This window comes from Parambassis ranga, chromosome 10 (genome assembly GCF_900634625.1).
Source record: "Parambassis ranga chromosome 10, fParRan2.1, whole genome shotgun sequence".
Classification (NCBI taxonomy): Eukaryota; Metazoa; Chordata; class Actinopteri; family Ambassidae; genus Parambassis; species Parambassis ranga.
This window is the reverse complement of record NC_041031.1, coordinates 13,709,904-13,736,351: the sequence shown is the minus strand read 5'-3', so window position 1 is coordinate 13,736,351 and position 26,448 is coordinate 13,709,904. Positions and strand designations below refer to the sequence as shown.

Sequence of the window (26,448 nt, the reverse complement as noted above, 5' to 3'; positions counted from 1 at the left end):
CAATGTGATTTAGAACAAATGATCGAACTTTAATGGGAATCATATCTAAGGACAAACGGAGCTGCTGCTGTCAGCTCTGTCCACCGTTTACTAGAGTCCTCATATGGAGCCTCTTCATCAAATGCCTACGTTATTGTTTTGGTGACGTCATTAGCTGTTGCCTCTGTCTGCATCTGATGTACACATGGGGCCCTCACACACACACACACGCGCGACACACACACACACGTAGAAGAGCTGCTGACGGCACAACAGCAGCGAACCTGAATATAACGAGCTGGTAATGTTCAGAGAGGTGGGCGCATACGCGCTCGTAGCATTATAATACATTCGTATACACACGGCCCTTCCACTGCGACACACGTCGCGCGCACACACACACAGGCTTAGAACACGCGCCGCTGCTGCCGGCAGAAACAGCACCGAACATAAAGGTGGAGTTCGTTTTAGGGACCAGTTCCTCCGTTCTCTTTTCATTTTCAGCCGTAGCTTCCTAACAGGGAGGCTGTCATTGGCTGGTCGTGTTCACATTAAGCGCAATGAGAGTTGGCCGAGTGAAAAAAAGTCATGCGTCTGCGCGAACATAGAACTGCAATTAATAGAAGGTGCTCTATGGACGATAAAACGATCTCTCCGTTCTGGTAGATCGCCGATACGTTCAAATCCTTCACGATCATTTATCGTCAAATCGCACACCCCTAGTTTGCAGTATGATTTTTATTTATTTATATAGTGTAGTCATTAAAATGTGGTGTGAAATGAGATTCTATACTTCACTCTTTCCACATAAATAGAATGGACTTGTACACACACACACACAAACACACACACACACATATTCACTCACCAGTGGGTGGCGCTGTGACCATCCAGAGGACCTTGGGATTCACTGTTTTGCCAAACATCAGTATGTAGAATTGACCCAGCAACCCTGAGAGAAAAAAACATCATTACTTTGACATTATCTGACTATATCACTGTATATCAATATATCTGTGTATCTGTGTATCAAACACACCAGAATATGTATGAGGGATGAACACTTTCACTCCACTAGATGTCAGTAAGGGTCCATGAAAAGTCAGAGCTGATTAAAAAACAGCAGGGCCGTGGTCATACCCGGGCGTTGAGGGTTGGAACTGGAATAAACAAATGAATAATTGAGTAAATTCAGACAAAGCGAGACAAGTACATCATGTTCCAATAACAAAAGAAACGGCCTCATTTGAATCTGCAAAGCAGAAAGCTCATTAAATTACACTGTTCAGCAAAGCTGAAAAAACCTTTATCGCAGCATAAGATTGTGTAACTAAATCACTGTGTGTGACAATGAAAACATAAGTAAGAAAACAATAATGAATGAATGAATGAGCCGGATGGAAAACGACAATCTGGCGTCCTTTAGCAAACAAATCAGCAGGAGTTTTGATCAATACTAACTAAACAACTAAAATCTACTCAAAACAGGATTAGTCACAGCTTTTGCTGGAAGGGTTTTTGTAGGTATATGTGATGTGTTTTTTTGTGAAGATGCGTTCATTGTATATTAAAAACACAGATTGTGAAAAAAGCTGTTTTACTAAAAGAATCACTTACTGAAATGAGCCATCAAGGGTGGTATTAGACGTCTTTGGAGCTGCTGGCTCCTGCATGAAGAGAGGTGTAATGATAATAACAGCCAACTGTGATCATCTCTTATCAATATTCATGAGGTCTTTCATGTGGAGATGGTTTGTTTTGTTTTGTGTAGTACACTCCAAAATTAGCCACGTCCCCTGGGACAGAAGAGTATCTTTGTTCATTTTTACCAGCGGGTTCTCCTAACAGGAAAAAAAATACAAGGAGGAGCTTTTAGTGCCGAGGTGCTGCTGCTGTTATAACATTAGGTAAAGGAAGAAAAAAGAAAAAAAAGATTTGTTTGTTTCAACGTGATTCGGCAAATAAACAAGGATGTAATAGATGTGCAGGGGTCCCAGGGAGAAAATAAAGTTATTGCACTTCACTTAAATGTGAGTGCAGAGGAGTCGTCACTGGAGGAAAAAGGCATCTTTGCACATGAAAAATTCATTCAAACTGCATCTCTTGTTCTAGGTTTCTGCTTTCCCACAAGAGTATGAGAATTGCAGCATTAGAATGGTCACGCTGTGTGTAACCTGTATTTATTATACCACTGGGGGCTGTATATTTGAAATATATCATGCCACATGTAAAAGTAAACATATTATTAATCATTGTTTGCATTTCTATTTGAATCCCAGTCAGGAAGCCTAACATTGATTGATCTCTGCACTTCTCTCATCTGTCAAAGACAGACTCCAAGAAGTTGTCAATATCCTCACATGCTTCCGCTTGAGTGTGCTCTGAAACGCAGAAAGGCAATGATGAATAATGACAGCCCATACAGTTCACTGATAGACTTTTAGGTTATTTTTAGGCTCACTGTGTTACATAAAGAGTCGGCCCACCACTGGCTCCACGCCTCCGTCCACACCGGGAGTCGACTTGGACACCAACAAACAACAGACGGAACACAGCAAAGAATCCTGCATGACAGCAGACATGCTGAAATGTTAAGATCACTGGACTCCACTTTGAACCATGTGTTTTATGTTAAGATAAAGGTCTTTCCATGTCACAGCTGCTGCTGTTGGCCAGAGAACCTGCAGCTGGAAACCATCCCCAGCCAGGAGAAGCATTTGATTACTTTCACTGAGACCTACAACTATGATTACCACAAAGTGGACAGGTGCGGTTGATCCAAGGCTGTCACTGCAGGACAACTACAAAGTCACCATCTACTTAATTCATGATCTTCATCATTTTCATGTCAGTATGACAATGCAAGTATTGAAAACAGCACAGCAGCACCTCTGAGTGTTCGCATACATCTAGGTCAGGTCAGTGCTACAAACTTGTGCAAAGGTTTTCTGTTCTCTGTTGATTCACATATGAAAAATGGTAGCAATAACACCACCAAGAGGTGATAAACCAGTCACAAATATTGCTAACTATTTGTAATTTCTTAGCAACTGTGTGGCATAGAAGAAGTGTCTGATTCCTGGTAGAGGTCATATATAAACCTCCACAGCTGACCTGCAGCTGCACCCGTCTGAAATCACAGAGCGACTGCCAGCCTGAGATGCTGTAAGCAAACGGCAACCACACTGTGTTTTCTTCAGCACACATAATGCAGTGCACTTTGTACAAAATGGTACTGAGCTCCTACAATGTGACATCATAAATCAATTTGCCCTGCAAATGTGTACACTCTCACATTTTACAAATGCAGTACAACTCATGAAATCCTGTTTTTTTTCCTCTTCAGGGTTAGAATTAACGATCAGGCGGTGATTTTCAGGATCTCCTTTCTGTAAGAGACCCATGTCTTTGTTATGTCTATGTTTAAACAGGCTTAGAAAAATTACTGTCCATCATAGCTCTGCTGAGGCCTTATCCCAACTTCAGCTGAATGTGCCTCTGCATGAAACAAAGACTGAACTTTTGACCCTCATCTCTAACACCAGAGTCATGCTAGGGAGCGATCAATAAAACTTTCAATGCACATATGGGTATTCAAGTCTTTCAGATGAAAACTGTTTTCCTCTCTGCGTGTAACTTTTGTTTGTGCATTCATGCCTGCAGCATCAGAAACATGACTGCTCAGGGTGCCTGAGAGGTTTCGCCAGTGTGCGATGTCTGCAAGGAATTGCTGTGACAAGGGTGTCAGCCTCTAATATGAATAAACTGTGTCTCATTGCTCAGGAGGACACCATGTATTGTGAAAATTAGTGAATGCATTGAATAAGTCTACCTGTTGCAGAAAATTTTCACCTGACTTGCCCTTCACTAAGAAACCCAAACTACAGACAGTGTGGGGTTATGACCATAGCATTTAATGGGAAAGTCCACTTTCTGTGTACAAGGGATGATTAATACATTGGGGATAGACTTCTGATCAAACATGGTTTTAGGGTCAATAAGGGGTCAAAGTTTGTCAGTGTCTCTGAAGAGAGCAGAGAAGGATGATGGATCCATCACTTTCCAGAGTCTCTGCAGACAAGGTGATGGCCTGGTTTTTGTGATACAAAGGGACGATTACTGAGTTACAACCTGGTCACACCAATACTATTCTGATCTCTGAGGATTTTGATTTAAATGTTAATGGTTTCCTCTATGCCCACATTAGGTGACCATAAGACACTGTGCAAAAGTAATTTAAACACAGAATGCAGTTATTTGCACATTTAAATCTGATGAAGATGAATTAATTTACCAAGTTGTTGACATATTTTAGTTTGTTGGCCATTTCCAATATTTTTGAGACATATTAAGTATCAAATTCATATTTTTCTGAGTATTTGATATGTTGTGTAGGTATCTAAGTGTAAAAACTTTACCTCCCATCACATTCCTATGTCATAAATTATTTAATACACAACCACTTCTTTGACAGTAGGTGGCAGTGTTCCCTTTGACGTTGCAAACTGTCGGTTGGCTACTGCTTTTTATTTTTTACATCTAGGCTAATTACAGTAGTATTTTATTCCTTCAGAAATTGCTGTACTGTGTAATCCTGTTCTCATTTTCAAGACCACAACTCTCTTTTTCATTTGCACCCCTCAAACAGTCAATATTTTTCTTTGTTTATCAAATGAATAACCTGACCTGGTGTGTAAAAAGAAGCAGTTCTTTACAATTAAACACCAAAATAAATCCACCTTAGCCAGCTATTGCAAAGTTTAAGTTCTTTTCTTTTCACCTTGTCAGTCCTTGACTTCTTTTCCTTCTCTCTCAAGTAGGTGAGAGCAAAATATGGTATTTTTGTCCTACAGTGCCTGAAGGCAGAATGAGCCTGCAGGAGCAATAAATGAGCAAATTAGAAAAGAGCGTGTTATTTAAGCATGTCAGGTCAAATTTAGACCACCAGACCCCATAGTGTCCAACACCTTGTTGATGGTGCATTTATAGGCTGAATTCATCACATTGGTGGTGCTCTGCAGTCTATTTTCTGCAGCAGCGCATGGTTTTAAGCATGAACTCGGACCTTAAGGGAGCAAAAGTCCTCGGAGAAAACAAAGATGACCTTTGCCTGCAGCCTTTCAAATGAGATTGAGCACAGGAGGGGTCACAGCATGTGAACGGGCTACACTCTAACAAGCCAGTCTGACTTTATGTTCTCTCCACTGTTACCTGTAGTCCTTAACCCTGTCAAGTCTCCTCCTTGAGTTAAAGCTGAACTTGAACTTGTGTTTACATCACAACATAAATGTCAACTGCATCCAAACATACACAAACGCTGCAGTTCTGGATTGGTAACAACCAGTTTTAAGACTTGGAAAGCTTTGTTGCAGGCCAGGGCCAGCAGGGCAAAAGTAATTACACAATCTGTTTAGGTGTCATCAGCACATAATTTCTGTGGTCAGTCAAACATGAAGGAGACCTTGAGGTGTGTTTGTGTGTGTGCCTCATCAGGTCTCGCAAGCTGCTGCCATGGTGTGGAAATGTAATAAGTAATAAAAGATGCTGTTCTTACTCTTGTTGATTTAAGATGCCCTTGAAAACAATCAGTCAACAACAATCTGATATACTGGAGACAAAGAGAGACTGTGGACTAAAAAAAGACCGAAAAGTTAAAATAAGAGGAAACACTGACACAGCGGAGCGTCTATGCAATTATTCCAGGTGAATATTTGTCTTGTGGCGCATTTAACAACAGTAAAGAAAGGACAAAGGTAAGCATAATAAAAAACAGGTTGATGATTAGTGTAGGAACTAAAGGTAACAGGGATCATAATGCAAGTAGAGGATACTGCTCTTGGCTCCTTCTCTGCTACATTTAAATTCAGCAGCCAACCTCTTCACTAAGCTGTAAGGAGCATCCTCCACTGGTGTTGACTTCAGGTCCTCGTACCTCCTCAGCTGATAAGCCTCTGACAGCGAGGGAGCAGAAGACTGCACGATGGCTGATACGGCTCATTTATAACCAGACGTTATTGAAACTTTCTGCATAATTACTCAAAGAAACCGAACAAGTAAACAAAGTTGTATAACTCATCTCCTTCTACCTTAGGCAACAAATTTATTAAACTTAGAAACATGGAGAAAATGCAACAGTAAGGCACAACTGAACACTGACTTGTTATTATGGCAGCACTTTAAAGCTTCTTGGGGACAAACACCATGAAACACTTCACATCAGGAATGATGAATTTCATTCATGTTTGAACATTAGCTGTGTCCATTTAAAAGTATTACATTTTTACCAAGCACAAACTCCAACTCCAACTGTAGCACTCACAAAATGTTGTGCTGAAGCATTTGATTGATTTCCACCTTTGGAGCAGCAGTGGACCACAAGCAATCTCTTGTTTTATGAGAAAATCAATTTTTAGAGTGAGTGTATGAAATCTTTCAGGATTTATTAGACCGCAGTTTTGTTTAATCACATTTCCCCCCCATCAGACTTATGAATTATTGTGTTTTATGACAATATATAGGTATTCCAAAACTTTTAGTTCCTTCAAGTGTGCGTTCACTGTGACACTGATTCACACCTTTACAAAGCTCTCTCTCTGACACAGAGTTTAACAGCTACTGCCATTATATTACTGAAAATAAACAGTGGAAGGTGTTTCTGAGTGAGACTCCGAAGTGAGACTCCATAATCCACAAACCACATAATCCAGACATCTTCATATTAATGGCTTAGTTTTGGACTGCGCTGGAACATTACGTTTGGTCTCAAGAGATTGAATTCACATGCATCCTACTGTGCATCCTAAAGAGAAAAACCTGAGCAACATAGCCATACTATTAGAAAAGAGGCAATAAAACTATGTGCTCTATTGGTTCAGCAGTTCAGCCAACTCACTTATATTTCTACATAACCTTTTTATAATTCATTCTAGATTAAAAAGCAAAGCTGGGGCATGGAGGTCTGACATTTAGAAGCTGTTGCATGTTTCCAAGTCCTCTGAGGCAGCTGCCTCTCCGGCTTCTCCTCTCGAACAGCACATGGCTGAGCTTTTTCCTCATGCCTAAACTGACGCCTGCAGACTTAGGCTGGGGGATAAAGGCTGTTCCATACTCTGCGTGACAAAGAGCGGAGAACGCGCTCCACGGGTGGTAAGAGATAAATAAAAAAGGTCTTTTCCGCACGGAGGTACCATACTCCGCGAGACGTGTGTGTGTAGAACTCCTCATACGGCCCGCCCACTGCAGCGCACGTCAGACACCAAACAGGAACATCACACACAACCCACCTCCAGTGTTTGCGAACAGAGGAAGGTACAGCAGCTGACGTTATGGATTTTGCAGCTTTGTTAAAGGAGATGGACAAGGAGATGAACATGAACAAAAAGGGGGGGGGGGCATATACAGGGACACATGAATGATAACATTCTTAATTGCAGCATTGTCTTGTTCGACCTCTTGCTCAGTTTCGTACATGAGGTTCTGCAACTGACTCTTGAATTTTCTGAGCGCATGTGGTGGTAGTGTCCTCATAAAATCGGCAACATGAAGCACATATCTGCCACAGGGGTCCGTCAACTGCTGTGCGGCGTCCCTCCTCATCTGTCCCGCCTGCAGCATCACTTTCATCACGCCCACAATAAATTCCGACCAATCACAGCATGGTTGCCGCACAGCCTTGAAAGACAAAGTTCGGCCCGGACCCTGTGCACAAGAGTGCGGAACAGCGGGCGGTCAGAGACAAAAAATGACGTCATTTTGTGGGGGTAACGTCTGCACGGGGGAAAAAGTTCTTTGTCTCGCAGAGTATGGATCCAGCTTAACGGTGCAGTGAGTCAGACTTGCGAAGCAACTTAGAGGCACTACTCCAAGCCTGCTTGACAGCATAAATCAGAAACCACAGGTAATTATTTTTTATTCCTCCAACAGCCCAGGGATTAGTACCCTTGAGGTGGCTTCCTGTCTTGCCACCCCTCCACCTTTAACATCCCTAACATTCAGGATCCTCCTAGCCCTGACAATTCTAACCTCTAATCTCACTAAGGGCCCCCCAAGGTTGCAGGAGATGACAGTTTTCTGTAAATCACAGAGAGGCTATGTGAATATATACAGACAAAAATGAAACCGAGACTGCATGAGAGGCAGAATGTAAAAAGGGTAAATGAGGATGAGACAAAAGGAGGAAAGAAATCATGTCACAACAAATCAGCAGAAAGCCTCTACAAGGATCAAACTCATGTCGGCACTGAGGTCAATAAGTAGGCTTAAGCAGGATTTGAGTTGGAACGCTGGTGATCTGAGAGCATCTAAGAAAGTTTAGGAGAGCAGCTGTGCCATGCTCTCTGTGTGATGACGTCCAGGTGCATTTTGTTTTTGTCTTTCATGAAGCATGAAGCATACAGTGTTTTATTTGTTTTCAGTGGGGTATACAACCGACAAAGTCTTTGCATTTGACAAATACCAAAAAAAACGGGATAAGAGATAAGGCAATATGAAGTGTGTTTGTCAGGGATGTTTCCTTTGGCTCAGGGAAGCAGCTCTATAAGCAACAACAGTAAACAGGAAGGATAGAAAGGCATTCTGTGGTTTATGGAAAGGTTGTTTCACAAGCAATCATGGCTCCTGCCCAGGTGATAAACCTCCTCTCAGTCTCCTCTTCCATTCCCAACTATAGTCCAAGTTAAGAGCTTTGTGCAGCAGCATTTCTACAAGGTCTGTGAGTCAGTGTGGCCTCTTTCAAAACCATAATTGGACAGCACCATAAAAAGCACTTATCATTGCTTTGCCACTAAAATAATGTTCCATCCAAAGTCCTTAATGATAAAAACCATTTTCTTTTCAGCAACAAATAAATTTTATAAACCATCTAATTCTCTGCAACCCTGTTAAACCCTTGTGCATGTCTGTGATTATGCCGATAATAGATAACTCAGTCTTTTTCTCACACAGCCTTCTAACCATGTCTCGTATCAGACATTTACTGAATAGAACGGTAGGATTTGCCTGCAGATTAAAAAGCTGACAAACAAATATTTGTGTTATTTAGAAAGTTAACTTCAAGTGAAACAGTATTTGATGGACTATATAATACAATACAACATTTTATAAGTAGAGCAAATAATACTTAAAAACACAATAGAGAAAGTGGGTGTAGTTGGCCCACTGATTATTCACAAAGCAGTGAAAGAGGTTAAAATGTCCAACTTTACAGCAGAAATAAACATGAATACAGCCTGGTAGACAAATAAATGGTCTTGCCCTTGGATGAATTTAATAAATAACTCTATCATTGTAACCATATTAGTCCACCATATAGTCTTTTACATAATAGTGTGGCAGGCAGTCTCAGATCACTTACAGCCTGCTTACATAACTCCCTGGCTTTGGATTAACCTCAAATTAGGTGGACACTTCCAAGATGGCGACAACCAGAATGCAAATCCACATACATTGACATACGTTCTTATAACAAACAACACCAGTAGATGATATTTCAGTACAGTGTAGCTAAGACTGAGGACAATTATTTTGGCCATGATAATCAGTAAAATCTTCCTCCTCTCCCAGGCTAATCAACAAGAAATTGCATTCACTGTGTATTGAATGGTTTTGCCAATGAGTGCCTTCAAACTCAAAACATCACTAATTGGTCTCATTATTTTAATCTTTTAATCTTTGCATCTTGAAGCACAAAATAATATGGACATGACAAAGATAAAAAAAATGTTGCACTGGCAGAGTGGGACATCTTATGTTTTTAATCTTGGATAGGTTTTTTCTGTCTCACTGCTCTCACGTGTCAAAAACAAGTGATTATTTTTAGTAATGACAGTGTTGTTGTTCACTTATACACATTCCAGACTGCCACTGACAATTACAATCATCATCTTCTTTGTACCCCTTTTTGTGTTTTCCATAGCATGTCATAATATGTGCTGAACTGCATTAATCATCAGTGTTAGCTCATTGGTGATACTGCATGCTTCTTCTGGCCTGTGGCAGATTCCACGGTTTGACAGCAGTGGTTAGAACAGGCTCTTCCCAGCTGACACGTGCTGGTCAGAAGCTTATAAGAGCCAAGATAGACCTGAGGCATGGATACAATACACACACACACACACACACACACACACAAGCTATTACATGGTTTGTAGAGGGACTGCTTAAGAAATTGTCTCATAAATTATAGAAATATTACCAGTAAATGCTCAAAACAATGTGAAGTGTAGCTTATCAGAAGGGATGATAATTGTTTGACTGCATGACAAAGAATCATTATTAAAATAAAAGAAAATAATTTCTTTTGCATCAAACAAGAGAATCACTGATTTTCCGTATCTTCAGCCATGCTTGCAGACGTTTACAGAGTGTTTCTATAAATCATTATTTGAGGGTTTTGGAGCAAAGTAAACAGTGACGCGCCAAGCTAATGTTGCGTGGTGTCTGTGCTTTCCAGACTCGTTAATCAGTTGCGTCATGTTTTTTTTTTTTTTTTTTTTTTTAATATGTTGCCTACGGTTGGGTCAAGGTAAAAGATTTAGGACAGGATGGTGAGGTTGCACACAAAACATACACACACAGGCAGACCACAGCTATACTATCAGCCCAGCATTAAATTCAAACTGAACCAAAAAAACATACAGAAATTTTAAATGAAAGTTAGCTGTAGCTGTCAGGCAATGGGGTGGCACGTCATGATAACAGATAACAGAAGAACCTCTGTAAGCTATACACTAAAAAGGCTATGCCTGAACCAAACCGCATGCTTGGTGTCTGTCCAGACATCAAAGACCAAATTTGATGCACCTGATGGTTTGACTGACAAGTCATCACATATTTGAAAAGGTGGCACTTTCTAATATATTTAGTAGATGATTGGAAGAACCACCCATAAAATTTATCATTCAACAAAATCATATACAAAACAAAAGCTATTAATCATCCGAACTGTACACTACTTCATAAAACTGTAAATTCAAGTCAGGAGCCTGACCTGCACTCATATTGTTGGAACCAGGAAAAGCCAAATATCAGGTCAGCTTACTTATTTTGTTCTGTCTTATGTCTATAATATCTCTCTATATCTATATAAAATTACAGCAGGGCAAAGAAAAATTAGGAGGCAAAAATTGACAGCACAAAGCAAAAGATTATGTGAGAGATGGAGAGATTGAATGTTGATGGATTTTGACAGAATGCAGTATAGGGAGCATTCCAGATTGGAGGTAAAAGTCATTCCACTTCTGACTGAGTGGCCCCAGGGATCAAGGAGCAAACCCCAGAGTAGCAGTTGAGTGCACTGCAGCTAGACATATAAGACCGGACCATGACCTTGAGGCATTAGACAGCAAATCCTTTTACAACCATAAATGTCTGCAGTTGCATTTTGAATGTGATGTGTGCAGCCAGGAGAGATGAGGGGAGGAAGGTGTGTGTTGCTGCATCTAAATGAAGCATGGATGTGGCTCTGCAGAGCACAGGAAGTCATGCGTGTACGAGGTGATTAGCGTCTGCTGCTCAGCTAACATCCAATCATACTCATTCAGGTGAGCAGACATCAGAATATGTCACTCATCTCTGACAGCTATAGCTATGTTTTAATAAATATATATAATACACAGTAAATCCATGCTAATATACTGCTGAGCTGGACAGAAATGGTGTGATGATCTGCTACATCCAGGGACATTGCAAAATAACAGCAGGGCTCTCCAAGTCCACCTCTTAAAATATGTGCGTCTTTAATGAGCTTGGCAAATGGCTTTGTTCTATATCTCTATACTATACATATTTACCAATAAACCTTGTTTTCAACAATATTAATATTTGGGACTACAGACAACAATGGATATTCTGACAACAGAGTATGTATCATCAATGTATCATCTGAAGCCAGTTGCAGTACATAAAAAACAAATCATATTTCACCAGATACAGACTTCACAATCCAGGTGGAATGCAGGAAGATGCTCACAGACAGACACAGGCCAGTCACATTCAAGTTTGCTTGGAGAACATATTGCACAAAGGCTGTCAGCGACGCACCTTTTCACTGCCTCTCTTCAAATACAACAGCAGTCTTTGTGTAATACTAGCGGAGCAGAAACTAGTTGGTTCATACAATTCTGTGCAGAGACTGTTTCAGATTCAAAAGACAAACTTACATTACATAAAACCCTAAACCGCTTGTATACTCACAGATTTAAAAAAACAGTACAGTTTTTGGTGATGAGCACAAATTATTGCCATTTTTCTGCTTTTGCCCAATTGTAGTATGATTTGTAGTGTTTTCTATTCCAAATGACATGATGCAGGTTATTTATTTATTTTGATGGTGACCAGTTTATTCCTATTTTGTTAAATAGATTGCTAATCTGGCGAGTGTGAAATGGACAAAGCCTGACTTGCTCTAAGATTAACAGCAAGCTCATTTAAACCACATATCCCTTTGAATTAATCTGACAATTTGCTGCCTGCTAGTTTCTTGAAATTAGAGTCTGACTAAAACTAAATAGGGCATCACCCTCAGGCACAAACTAACATCTTGTTGGATTAGATTATTGGGCGGTTTTGTAAACAGGTACACACGACCTATCTGTGTGTGGCCTCTGGAGTAAATGACCTCATGCCAAGTTAATTTCTCAGCTCTACTAACAACGCATGCTGCCCTCATACGTGCGACAGAGGTCATTATCCCCAAGAATTACTACATATCGATCACATAAAGAAGTACTGTTTGAAGGACAGTTTTGGTTTAATATCCTTCTTTCATAGAAAAAAATTAAAAGATAAAGGTAAAATTGAACAGAAGAAGATGGAGAGCTGCAGCTAAGGCGGTAGACTGGGTCATCCAATAGTCAATGTTTGGCAATAAAATCTACATGATAATATGTCCTTGGGCAAAACACTGCATCCAGACAGACACCATGTGTAAATGAGATGGAAAGTACTCCATTCTGTTATTGTAAAATGTGTTTAACCAACAGTTGGAGTAATATTTAGCTGCAAATGTAGTATTAGACCTTTCCTCTTTTCCAGCTTCCATGCGTGATGTTTACATACTCCTACATGAAATTTGTGTCCTCGGGGACTTGCCTTTAACCTGACCTCTCTAGAAATAGCCTTTGCGTCTTGATGTGCACGCCATCCGCCAAGCAACATGGAAACTGCTCAGCTATGTGGAAAAATACACTATCAGCATTATGTATTGTGTAAATCAGGATACTGAAGGCTACTTCACTGAAAGAAGAGGGCTCCTGTATTATATAACTGTCACTTTTCTGTATGGGATGCTTACATGAAATGGCATTAAAAACAGGTTTCATGCACAGATGAATGAAGCCAAACTAGGCTTGTGCAAAATCGTATCGTGTGCAATTAATTGTCAGAAAAACTGTCACCGATTAATACTTGCCACTTAGCGATTACGGCGATTAGTGCCTCGCCATGATGGTGCTCTCGCCATCACCCGCAAGCGCGCACATGTGAGCCCACAATAACAATAATGGTGGAAGACAGTGGTGTTCAGTTAAATGATGCGGAGCAGCATGTTCCTAACAGAGGTTCAATGTCTGTCACCATACGAAGAAAGCCGAAGAAAGCGCGACAAGTCTTTTTACCAATGGAGTCCAGCAGATATTGGAATTAATTCCACTCAGCCGAGAATCCGCGATATGTTTAGTCATTGTGATCTTTACGACCAAACTAAGCGCTGGAAGAACGTAAGGCAGGTTGATTTGCACACACATACATTTAAGTACATACATTTATGTGAAATTGTCCGGTTTGTTTGTAATGTTTTTTCTGCTGCTGTTCTACAGTATGAGTAGGGGTGGGCGATATGACAAAAATTTTATATCACGATTCTTTAATGATAAAATCACGATCTCGATTTTATCACGATTTGTTTTTACATTGACACTAATTTGCATGTTTCTGTGTAAATGACGTCAGGTAGCCTACTCTGTCACCTCTCAAAAACTGTCAGTAGATTTTAAAGGCAAACAAAAACTCTGATAACGTGCACTTAGTATTAGTTTTCAATAAACATGAAAATGTAAATAACAATTACAGAACAAAATAAAGTTTTATTACAAATAGGTTAAAAAGAAGACTAATGTAGTTCTGTAAAGTATTATTCAACAGTCATTTAAACAGACTGAAGTGTGCCTCCTAAGGTTAAACGGTAAATACAGTATTGAGACTTAAGTAACTCCTAAAGTTCAATGTGATTTAGACCAAATGATCAAACTTTAATGGGAATCATATCTAAGGACAAACGGAGCTGCTGCTGTCACCTCTGTCCACCGTTTACTAGAGTCCTCATATGGAGCCTCTTCATCAAATGCCTGCGTTATTGTTTTGGTGACGTCATTAGCTGTTGCCTCTGTCTGCATCTGATGTACACACGCGGCCCTCCCACTACACACACACACACACACAGGTGCTGACGGCACAACAGCAGCGAACCTGAATATAACGAGCTGGTAATGTTCAGAGAGGTGGGCGCGTACGCGCTCATAGCATTATAATACACGCGGCCCTTCCACTGCGACACACGTCGCGCACACAGACACAGGCTTAGAAGACGCGCCGCTGCTGCCGGCAGAAACAGCACCGAACATAAAGGTGGAGTTCGTTTTAGGGACCAGTTCCTCCGTTCTCTTTTCGTTTTCAGCCGTAGCTTCCTAACAGGGAGGCTGTCACTGGCTGGTCGTGTTCACATTAAGCGCACTGAGAGTTGGCCGAGTGAAAAAAACTCATGCGTCTGCGCGAACATGAACTGCAATTAATAGAACGTGCTCTATGGATGATAAAACGATCTGTCCGTTCTGGTAGATCGCCGATACGTTCAAATCCTTCACGATCATTTATCGTCAAATCGCACAGCCCTAAGTATGAGTGAACACATGCTCTAGTGTGGGACTTATTCCAGTCACAGGTTAATTTGCACAGACACATTTTTTTTTAACTTGAAATAATCACTGATGTGACTTTTTTCTGAACTTATTTGTCCTGTTTAATTTTACTGTATGTAATATGTAATATGCACTGTGACCTTAACATAAGAACATTTGAAGGACAAAGTTACTTTAAATGTTTGCTTCATTATTATTTTGAAATAGTTTGTGCACTGTGCATCTGTTATCAATACATATTTCCAACATGGCTGGTTGGTGCCTAATCACCAGCTTAACCTATTAGAATGAAGTAGTTAACTTGATGATTTGTCAGTATCAATTCAGAACAATGTGGCGATTTAGAGTCAAAAACATGTAAGTGCAATTGTCATCAATTAATCGTCAAATTAATCGTTATCGGCTAAATGCCATAATTAATCGTGATTAATTTTTTTGCCAATATCGCCCAACCCTAAGACAAACGCATGAGCACAGATAGGCATGCAGACGGGCTTAGTGATTCAGTCATCAACCACTGACACACTAACAGTTAATGTGCTACAGTAAAAGAATAAATACCATAAACCCACAAGTTTTATACCTGTATGCATTTATAGCTTTAGTTAGCACTAGCTGTGGCCAGGTGCATCATGTTTCAGACTGTCTGTCCCATTCTTCTGGGATATGTACACAATTACACACTAAATATATCCATGTGGGACTTTGACTGTTGCTTATTATGTATTTTCATATATTTTCTGCTGTTCTACACTTCATGTAGCACTTCGTCTGCCAGCTGCAGAGGACAATCACACAAAGCTGTTTACAGAATTCTCAATCACCTATCTGCAGTACAAAAGGGAAGTAAGCCCTCCAGAGTGCTGAACAAAGAGGGAGAAGGTCGGACAAGACAAGCAAACAGTGTAGCAAACTGATGGGACGCAGCTGGGCTTAACAGCCCAGAGTTGGCAGGACAAAAGTGCTCTGCTAAGCCTTGGTGAGTGAAAATCAAAGTATTACCTAAACCACGGGGGATGCAAAGACCTCTACCTCCTTGTGAATTTTCCTTGTGTAAAAAAGGACATATATTAAGAACACATGGTTAAGAGGATGCATAATTCAGCCCAGGATCAATGCAGTGTAGCTGTATTAAAGCTCATAGGCTAAACTAATGGAGGAGAAATGACAGTTGGCAAGCTTATTCCACCTGCTAACGTGAGGATACAAAATTGTTCCAACGGTATGGACTTGTTTAATGATCCAAAACTAATGTGCATAGCATAGGGAAGTATCATACCACCAGCAAGACATCAGTATCAGCAAACACTGGCCTTAAAACAAATGAAATATTTTCATCACAGAGTGAATACGAGCCACACAAGTTAAAGCTAAAACAAGTGCTTACTTTGAAGAAAAGGTCTGATGCTGTTCCAAACTGTATTATTTAACAAACACATACTGTACTGTAAGGACTAAACAGTTTCACAGTTCTGCCAGAGCGTGAGCTGTATTAGATCCATGGCACAGTTGCATGCCTCACATGGCGACATTTAAATTTTGGCCGCAGTGAAATGTCAACTAACAGTGGAAAGAGGCCATTCCTCTACCCTGTGGATATGTTAGCAGAGAGAATAGCAGATTTAGAACTAGTTCAAAGTCAACCTAACCATATGTGACCTGCTGACCCTTTCTCCACATCTACTGAGATATTATCTCATTGTTCTGTGAAGCTGGAGGGGTGACTGTACACTAGCTGTCCACGTTGCTCCAAGTGAGAAATATCTGTTCACTTCTATTTAACTCAGGAAACTTAGATGTGCGGCAGGCAGGGAACACCTTCAACACAAGGTTCATTATAATCAGAGTGAGAGGTCTCGCTATTTATAGAACATCAAAAGATGAAGATATTGACGTGTTTGCTGCAGCCCAAGGATAACAATATCATCTCCTCTCTCAGGGATCCCACTGGTAACTTCTTGGAATAGAAAGAAAAGGAATATAAGGAATAGTGAGGGCATCTCTCTCTTCATATCTACAGATATGTAGATATGTACACACAGAGAGGTGATTCTGCGTTTACATTTAGTCATACAACAGAACCAGTGAGAAACTGGTAATTTACTATACTGTATAGCATAATAATGTAGCATATAGCATTTCAGGTCCATGTTCAGGAAATATTTTGTTCTTTTTATTAAAATCCTGTCAGAACGATCACAGAAACACAGAAAATCTGACTGCCTCAGCACTGTACGAGTCATTCCTCTCTTCTCTGACAAATTTGCTATGTGGTTTGTTTGTTATTAAATAAGCAAATCCCTCATGTCATGAGCAAACATAGCTGCTTATTGAGTTGGTTTTACTATTTGCATCAATTTCTCATTTTCAGAATGCACACACAGCAATATACAGACCAGCAGTGAAGACACTGGGAGCCATGAAGCAACATTAGCATTAATTCAAGTCTTGTTTCTGTCCACCTGGGACATTCACCCACATTCAGCTTAAGTCTGTCGCCAGGCTTCTTGACAGGAATCTTTAAAGCTCCATAGCTAGATGCTAATTTTAGTTGGTACTTGTCATTTAAATGCATCATGGACGATCTGATCATAAATGGACAGTTCAAGGTCTTGGATCATGTCTGCATCTACACATCCATCATTTCCATATTCAAGGTCCACATCTGAGAATTGATTTTTTTCTGTCAAGTCTCACTCTAGCTGAGTTGTCCACTCTGACAACTTTCTAATACAACTGGATCATTTAATGTCATGAATCTCTGTGATGTTGCACAATGAGCTGCATTATCTCCTTTCCATTGGTAAAGAATGGTACATAATGTTTTATGTGAAAGGAGATAATCAAGGAAGCACTGAAGGACCTTTCAATAGTATTTAGACAATTTAAAAAGGTACTTTTCACTCAGTTAGATCCCTTCCTAAATTCCTTCCTCCTGAATTTGCCTGCAGCTTACATCTGAATGTGTTCAAAGTGATTGGATCCAAATATGTCCTTGGGTGCATTCACATCTGTCTTCTTTTCTGCTCGTAACACCTGCCAATATCTAATCTGCTCTAAAGGAAAACTACACAATCCTAACTGGATTTGTATAACTGAGCAACACCATTAACATTAGACAGTCATTTTCTACATTGTCGGTAATGTGAAAACATCACATCTGCTTACCAAAGGTTTTGAAAATGAATTCATATCATGAAACCGGAATCTGTTTTTAGAAATACCTTATTCTGGCAGTGTCACAGTATGTCTATAGTGTTTATTATTCCCCCATCCTTAGAGCACATCCCTATTAGTGAACATCTCTAACCCAGACAAGGCAGACACATGGGCCAAGGACAGTTATTTATACCATGAGCTGTATCCAATTAAGTCAACATGTCAACCTGAAAGCATCTGCAGCTAATGGGCTTCCATCAGCATGAAAGATGGCTTGATAAATATTAAAGATGAGCAAAGCAAGAGAGGAGGAAGAAGACAAGCGAAGAAGCGACTTGATAATAATGATAATACAGAACACCACTTGAATGGCGATGGCTGCTTATATGCATGGAGCAGGAATGTGTAGATAAAAGATTAATCCTGGTTCGTTTTAAACAACTGTCAAGCTGCTTGATAATGGTCTTTTCCCAATGAATGCTTAGATAGTGCAGACACGGTGTTTAATAACAAAGATCACTTCTTAGCATTAAACCTCTGACATCTGTCCACATAGTGAGTGCTTGCAGTGCAGTGCTGTACTCAATGGGGCATTATTCTACAGGATTAGGACTGACTTTACTGGTTTTACAGTTTCATTTGGTGTTCTCTATAAACTACTAGAAAAAGTAATTCCAGTTCCTGTCAATCTGCCTGCAGTAATGTCTAAGAACATATGCACAAATACCAACTCCACCAGTGTCTTTATCTCTAACCATCAATTTTACTGTAAACTGTAAGTCCCCCTTTTGCAACAGCTCCTCAGTAAGAAAGTCCTGAGTGTATTTTCTTGATTCATTAACCTGTGAAAGTGGCTGTGGGTGATGATGAAGAGCTCCTCTTAGACACTCTCCCCTCCAGCTAAAACAAAACCTCTCCTGAATTGTTTCGTCTAAATAGAAGCACTCGATCTTAAGGACAGCTTGGTCAAAACGCTGCACTCAGACTGCAAGCATGGGTCATCGATAGGTGTTACAGAACACAGCTGACAGAATGACAGGTAGTTGAATCACTTTATACTTTAACCAACAGAGCCCATGAAAATAATAACAACTATGATGCACGTCTTGAAATGTAGTGTTATTCACATAGAAAACTTAATGGTGCTTTTTGACTTGACTGTTGGGATTCATTTGAATTCAAAGCATTTAGCAACCGGCCCATGTAGCTTATCTTTTCTACAAATTAGAAAACAGAAAATATAATCGTGAAGGGTGTTGAAGTGCTCGGGGTGCGGTCCTGGGTTAAATTCAAATATGGCTGACTGTATTACCTGTAACTGAGGTCTGAGCCCCTGTCCTAAATTAAAACGTCAATGTCAGTGTCTTCACTTAGCAGGAAGAGAGGAGTTTTTTCCCCACTAAGAATATTTTAAAACCAGTTACTGCTTCATTTACACTCAAATTAATATTCCATGGGTAAAACAGTTTACTCACGACATCAGCAGACAGTCAGTCAGTCGGTAGCCTGTAGATTGAACCAGGCACTGGGCAGGGTTGAGGATGATGAGAGAAGGGGAGGAAACGCCAACAACCAGGCAGGGCAACAGGTACTGTAGCTGAAATCCTGGTTCCATGTTCCTGTCTCCTGGTCCCAGTCTTTCAACAAACACACATAACGTGTCTTAGTCAATTTTCTCAAGTAGAAGTCTCTTCAATAAATTCACTTCGAGCTTGTTTAGCTCCACACAGTCAGTAGAATTAGCTTAGCTAGATACAATAGCATCACTTAACGAGTCATATAGCAACACCATTACAGCGAATGCTAACATGCTAATTGCTATCTTCGACACTTCCTTATCTCACATTCTGAAACAGATAAACATTCCACTACAAAGCATTTACCTTCACAAATATCCAGAAACCTCCCGTTACAGGGCTGCACACTCTACATTCACCCGGTAATGACAAGTACTCCGGTAGTTTTACACTCCTCCTCACAGTACATCGGTGGCTCTGGCCTAGCTGCAGTTTACGTGTCAGCCGGGTTTTCTCGGACGTCCCACATTGGCTGTCGGCTCACCAACACCAACTATTAATAAAGAAAGGTCAAGATTGACAGTCTGCTGCCTGTTAAGTTAGGTTATAACTGCCCACACTTCTACATGCACAGAACAAACAAACTATGTACAGATACACAGCACCCGGATTTTTTTTAACCACAGGAATTTTAAATGAACCATGACACTACATAAATTAATTGAAATATAATAAATGAGAACATTTTAATAGGATCATATATATATATATTTTAACAGCTGTTTATTTGTTTGTACTTTTAATGTACATATATTTGCCTACTACCTACTGTGTGCTGGGTTACAGTAGTTAGCTACCTTTTGTCATGCGCAGAAAATATGGAGAAACAACTTGGCATGAATAAATACAATGTTTGTGTAATCCTCTCACCTGTACAGATAAGTAGTCCTGTGCATATTGGCTCCACCTGCGTTCGCCTGTACCACCTGCCGTAAAGCGTCAGACTGTCGTAAACGATGACGCTCACCTGCTTTCCTTTCTACTGCCACCTGCTGGCGTAAAAGAGCATCGCAGATGAAACCCCACAAGGTTATTCTTAAAATAATAAAGAAATATTAGTGGGAGTATATTACTGTTTACATATACATGAAAGACAGCTGAAAACAAGCCAAACCTGCATCACAATCTCAAAGAATTTATATATGCATGTGTTGCTTTTGTACTGCTTCAGCATGTTTTTTTAAAGCAGTGTTGCCTTGTTTCTTTGTCATGTTGTACTATGCATGTTATGCATCTTATGCGTGCTATTATTTGTAAGTAATTGTGATTTTTATCAATCTTTTTTTAAATCAAAATGTTAGGTTGTCGGCTGAAGAACAATTTCCACATAACACAAACAAAATGAAAAGAAAGGTGCATGGACTGATTGCTAAGCCTCCTTCATAACCTGTTTCATTCTCACACAGCTCTTGCAGGATTTACATAATAATCTAGATTGCAGAGTTTTAAATAAAATTTGACTGCTTTTTTTCCCCAGAAACTATTATTGATGATTTTATAATTTAATGGTAAATTAAGCTTGACCTGTCTTAACATTTTGTCTCTTGTTTGAGTGCTAATGTTACAAAAACATTATGATATTAGATTAAAGCTGTAGCTACATGCCACAGCATCAAGCTTTTTGCTCAGATTTATTTATTTTTTTCCTCAGCTGTTCATCAACAGGGCAGCTTTGGTAACAATACACTCTAACACCCTGTCATCTTCACAGGTAATGATGGAAGGGCAGAGATTTCTGCTGAGATCCTGCTAAAGCACCTGGACGTATCAGAGTCTTTCAGAAGGACCATCAAGCCTCCCGGGCTGTCTGTGATGCCACCAGGTCCACTGATTGATTTCTCGTTCAGAGATTAATCTAGATATTGACTGTGTGTGGTGTGAGTGTTAGAGTGTGTCTGAGTGTGTGAGTCTGAGAGAGAGAGAAAGCCAGTGGGCTTAGTGATCTACAGCCCGTTTAGATCCTCATTTCCCAGAGTTCATAGCTCTCTTCCATCAACTTGAAGGCAGGGAGCCAAGCTCTCTCCATTCCTCTCTCTTTCCTGCACTGTGGTCTAATTCACTGTCATTTAGGAAAGCCTTCTTCTGCCTCAACAGGTCCAAAGACAACTCATTTTCATCACTTCACTTTGAAGTGTGTTTTGTTTTTCTTATCTTTGATTCATTGTGTGCAATGTTGCTTTTTTATTTTTATGCTTCATGCTCAGTGGAAAAGGAAAAAAAAGGAACATCAGTCTCTGAAGAATATTTCCCTAAGCAAAGGTTAAGTAGTTGAAAATGAAGCCAAGGGAAGAAAAACAACCTTATTACAAGACCCGTGCAACCACCCACATACAAGCACACATACATAAATAAACATGGAAGGATTGGGCACTCCCACACACACATCATCAAACTCTCTCTTTTAAAACCAGACCAGCCTCTGTTTCAGGCAAATTTAAATAATGTGTGTCGTTCTCCTGAGCAGATGGTCATGAAATTAAGCTTTTCTTTTTTTGGGGGGGTATCTGCACTTTGGGCAGGTACTGTAGGTGCAGCTGGAGCAGGTGTGCGATGGTAAAACAGTGCCAGGGGCTCAGTGCAGATTTGTAGTTCATTATATCCAGCTGTGTGTTAGGGGCCCTGAACTGCAGTGACGCATCGCTGACACACACAGATGGCTATTCACAGCTGATGACAAATTTGGCTGGATTTTGTTGGGGGGGGGGGGGGGGGGGGTGAACTGAATGGGAACAGCACATTGTAGAATCTCTGCTCCAACTTCTTTCCCACACAGGGAGTTTGGAAAGCTGAGGAAGTAATACATGTGCTAATTGAAACCCAGGGACTGCACATTGCCCTGCTAATTACTGTTTGCACTATTTAAGTATTAGTATTAGTATTATTGATGAGTTTAGAGGAAATGCTATTGAGCTAATATATACTGGTTATAGAACAAACAAAATGACTTCCTTGAATGTATTAGTGGGGGAAAAACATCATCAATACTTTAATATAATGATACAAAGACCTACATTAATTTGTGATGACATTCATCTGTCAATCAAAGTGACTACAGCCATTTAATTAAATAGGTGACTGACAGTTGTCATGCATGGACAACAGTTTCCATACCAGGTTAGACAAGTTTATTGTTTACAATAATAAATAATTTTGCAGCCACTCACTGCCCCCAGTGGTTGCAGGAGTAACTGCAAACAAGTTAAGCTAAGTGACTGGTGAGGACTAGGCCAACCTGACACCTACATATCTAAAGCCATGATAATCACCATTATTTGTGTTTCTGTTTTTGGGATACCAGATGGTGGTGGATTACAATAGGAGTTAATTGCCTGCTGATGATAAAGGTATATATTAGACTTAGTTCTCTGAAAAGTGAATTAACCTGACCTTGAGTGGAGGTGGCCCCGACTCTAACGTGCTGTGCAAATATGGACATATGCATACGCTGTATTAAAGTAAGCAAAAGGTGAGAGGAATAAATGCGTCGGTCAAAACTAAAAAAAATGTAAAAAAGCTCTCCACCATGTAGACTTTTCAGTCTTAGTAATTAGAGGGTTGTTGTACGCCACATTAGAGGCTCTGGTGACAAATGACTTAACAAGCTACACAGGGAGTCCTAATTATTCTGCAATTAGAAATGTAATTACGGTTTGCTCCAACGGCTTCCTTGCTAGCTGGCTAACAGTGTGAGTATCACATTGAACTGCCAGCTCATCTGTGACATATGGACAAGACAGACAGGGCTCCAATCACAAGCATGCTACTTAAATATTCAGACTGAAGTGGACAGATTGGAGTCACTGAGGCCTGTAATCCATCGATGCAAACTGGATTTTAAAAAAGCACAGAATACTAAACTGGTGTAATGGATGCTTATAATAGACCCAAGAGTCACAAGACAGGAGCTGCAAGCTTTCTTCTGCCTTTTTTTGTCTGGAGCTATTCATTTCTAATCAAATGCACATTACTGGCTCTTTACTTTTGGATGTAGCAGGGTGGAGATTAGGCATATGGTTGGAGGAGGGTGGGTTATATTTCCTCAACTCAAAGTATTTGTAATGATGGTTTAAAATATCAATAAAACCTAAGTTGAAGCAAAATCAGCAAAGTCCTGCTGCTCCATGTGAACCAGCAGCTGTCTGCATGCACACTTGATCTACGACAGTCTGTTTAAATCTCAGCACCACTAATGTACAAAAACAGCCATGGAAGTGCCATTAAAGAGCACATCCTTGTCTTGTCTGTTCACTGGAAGACGATCTGAGTTTTTCATTACAGGTTGCGAGAGCCTGGACTGTCAGGTAGGGCTTTTTTCTTGCTGTAACAAGCAGCCATGGAGGTCACAGTGCCAAATCAGCGTTACATAAAGCCATATTAGCCCGATGCTGTAGTGTTACATGTTACACAGGGGGACACCCTGTGCCAGTGTTTTTGGCACATTGTGAAGGTAGCATAATGAAAGCTTTATGCTACAGCACAATGACTGTGTGACAGAGGTTTCAGACATTTGTCTTCTAAAAACATGACAAAACAACCTCCATGAAAACATCATGACATCAGATTAGCCTCTGTTGTGTTCTTACTATGTACACTCAAAAATATAAACGCAACACTTTTGTTTTTGCTCCCATGTTTCATGAGATGGACTTGAAGATCTAAACTTCATTCCAGATACACAATATTACCATTCCTCTCAAACATTGTTCACAAATCTGTCTAAATGTGTGATAGTGAGCACTTCTGCTTTGCTGAGATAATCCATCCCACCTCACAGGTGTGCCACATCAAGATGCTGATCTGACATCATGATTAGTGCACAGGTGTACCTTAAACTGCCCACAATAAAAGGCCACCCTGAAATGTGCATTTTGTTTCTGCTTTATTGGCGGTCTGGGGACTCAGAACCAGTCAGTATCTGGTGTGACCACCATTTGCCTCATGCAGTGCAACACATCTTCTTCGCATAGAGTTTATCAGATTGTCTATTGTGGCCTGTGGAATGTTGGTCCACTCCTCCGCTGTGCGAAGTTGCTGGATATTAGTGGGAACTGGTGCAAGCTGTCGTATACGCCGGTCAAGCACATCCCAAACATGTTCAATGGGTGACATGTCCGGTGAGTATGCTGGCCATGCAAGAACTGGGACATTTTCAGCTTCCAAGAATTGTGTACAGATCCTTGCAACATGGGGCCGTGCATTATCTTGCTGAAACATGAGGTGATGTTCATGGATGTATGGCACAACAATGGGCCTCAGGATCTCATCACGGTATCTCTGTGCATTCAAAATGCCATCAATAAAATGCACCTGTGTTCTTCGTCCATAACAGATGCCTGCCCATACCATGACCCCACCACCACCATGGGCCACTCGATCCACAACATTGACATCAGCAAAGCACTCACCCACACGACGCCACACATGCTGTCTGCCATCTGCCCTGAACAATGTAAACCGAGATTCATCCGTGAAGAGAACACCTCTCCAACGTGCTAGACGCCATCGAATGTGAGCATTTGCCCACTCAAGTCTGTTACGGCGACGATCTGGAGTCAGGTTAAGACCCTGATGAGGACGACGAGCATGCAGTTGAGCTTCCCTGAGACGGTTTCTGACAGTTTGTGCAGAAATTGTTTGGTTATGCAAACCAATTGTTTCAGCAGCTGTCTGAGTGGCTGGTTTCAGACGATCTCGGAGGTGAACCTGCTGGATGTGGAGGTCCTGGGCTGGTGTGGTTACTCGTGGTCTGCGGTTGTGAGGCCGGTTGGATGTACTGCCATATTCTCTGAAACGCCTTTGGAGACGGCTTATGGTGGAGAAATGAACATTCAATGCACGAGCAACAGATCTGGTTGACATTCCTGCTGTCAGCATGCCAATTGCACGCTCCCTCAATGCTTGTGGCATCTGTGGCATTTTGCTGTGAGACAAAACTGCACATTTCAGGGTGGCCTTTTATTGTGGGCAGTTTGAGGTACACCTGTGCACTAATCATGATGTCAGATCAGCATCTTGATGTGGCACACCTGTGAGGTGGATGGATTATCTCAGCAAAGCAGAAGTGCTCACTATCACACATTTAGACAGATTTGTGAACAATGTTTGAGAGGAATGGCAATATTGTGTATCTGGAATGAAGTTTAGATCTTCAAGTCCATCTCATGAAACATGGGAGCAAAAACAAAAGTGTTGCGTTTATATTTTTGTTGAGTGTATTTTGTGTTTTTGGCACCCTCTAGTGCTGATAAGGGACATAATAGTCATGTCCTTAACCCTAATGCTAATGAACCAGCATGACTGTTTTTTATATATATATATATATATGCCTGAAGTGACATGTTATTTATACATCCATGAAAACATGTAGCATCAGTATAAGTATAACAGTCCTTCTACCTCTGCAGAAACAAAGTGCAAAATAGCTGAGCATATTGTTAATCGTTTTGGGGTCACTGTTAGTGCGTTCCATGCTCGCAGGCAGAGCTGGGACCCATGCGCTACAGTATGTTGTAATGAGGAACCCGTGCCAGTGATGGCAGATGAGGGCTAAGAGGGTATAGCCCAACTAACCCCACCCTGAGCTCTGGATGACCTGCCAGCATGGCAACCTTTTTGTGCCATCAGTGGTTCCAGGGCTCTGCCCCTTTAAAATTTGCATTGGTGTACAAAACACACAGTGTTTGGAAGCCCTTTGAGAAGCATGAGGCACAGTAGTAGGTGTTTTTTATGCTTTTTGTGTCAGTGTTTTAAGGTAAATAGTTCAACTCTGGTTGAGAATCAAGAGAGAACTTCTTGCTGAATAAGAATCGTTACTCAGACAC

At 40.7% G+C, this 26,448-nt stretch overlaps 1 long non-coding RNA gene across 1 annotated transcript; it reads right to left on the bottom strand.

The window, feature by feature from the left end:
* Positions 1–690: 690 nt before the first annotated feature.
* LOC114442447 (uncharacterized) lies at positions 691–20,100 on the bottom strand. The gene is made up of 5 exons (XR_003671349.1): positions 19,934–20,100; positions 19,526–19,687; positions 1,597–1,646; positions 1,019–1,139; positions 691–931 (listed from the first exon to the last, which is right to left on the bottom strand). It is a non-coding gene; the product is annotated as an uncharacterized LOC114442447 (long non-coding RNA).
* Between the last annotated feature and the right edge of the window lie 6,348 nt (positions 20,101–26,448).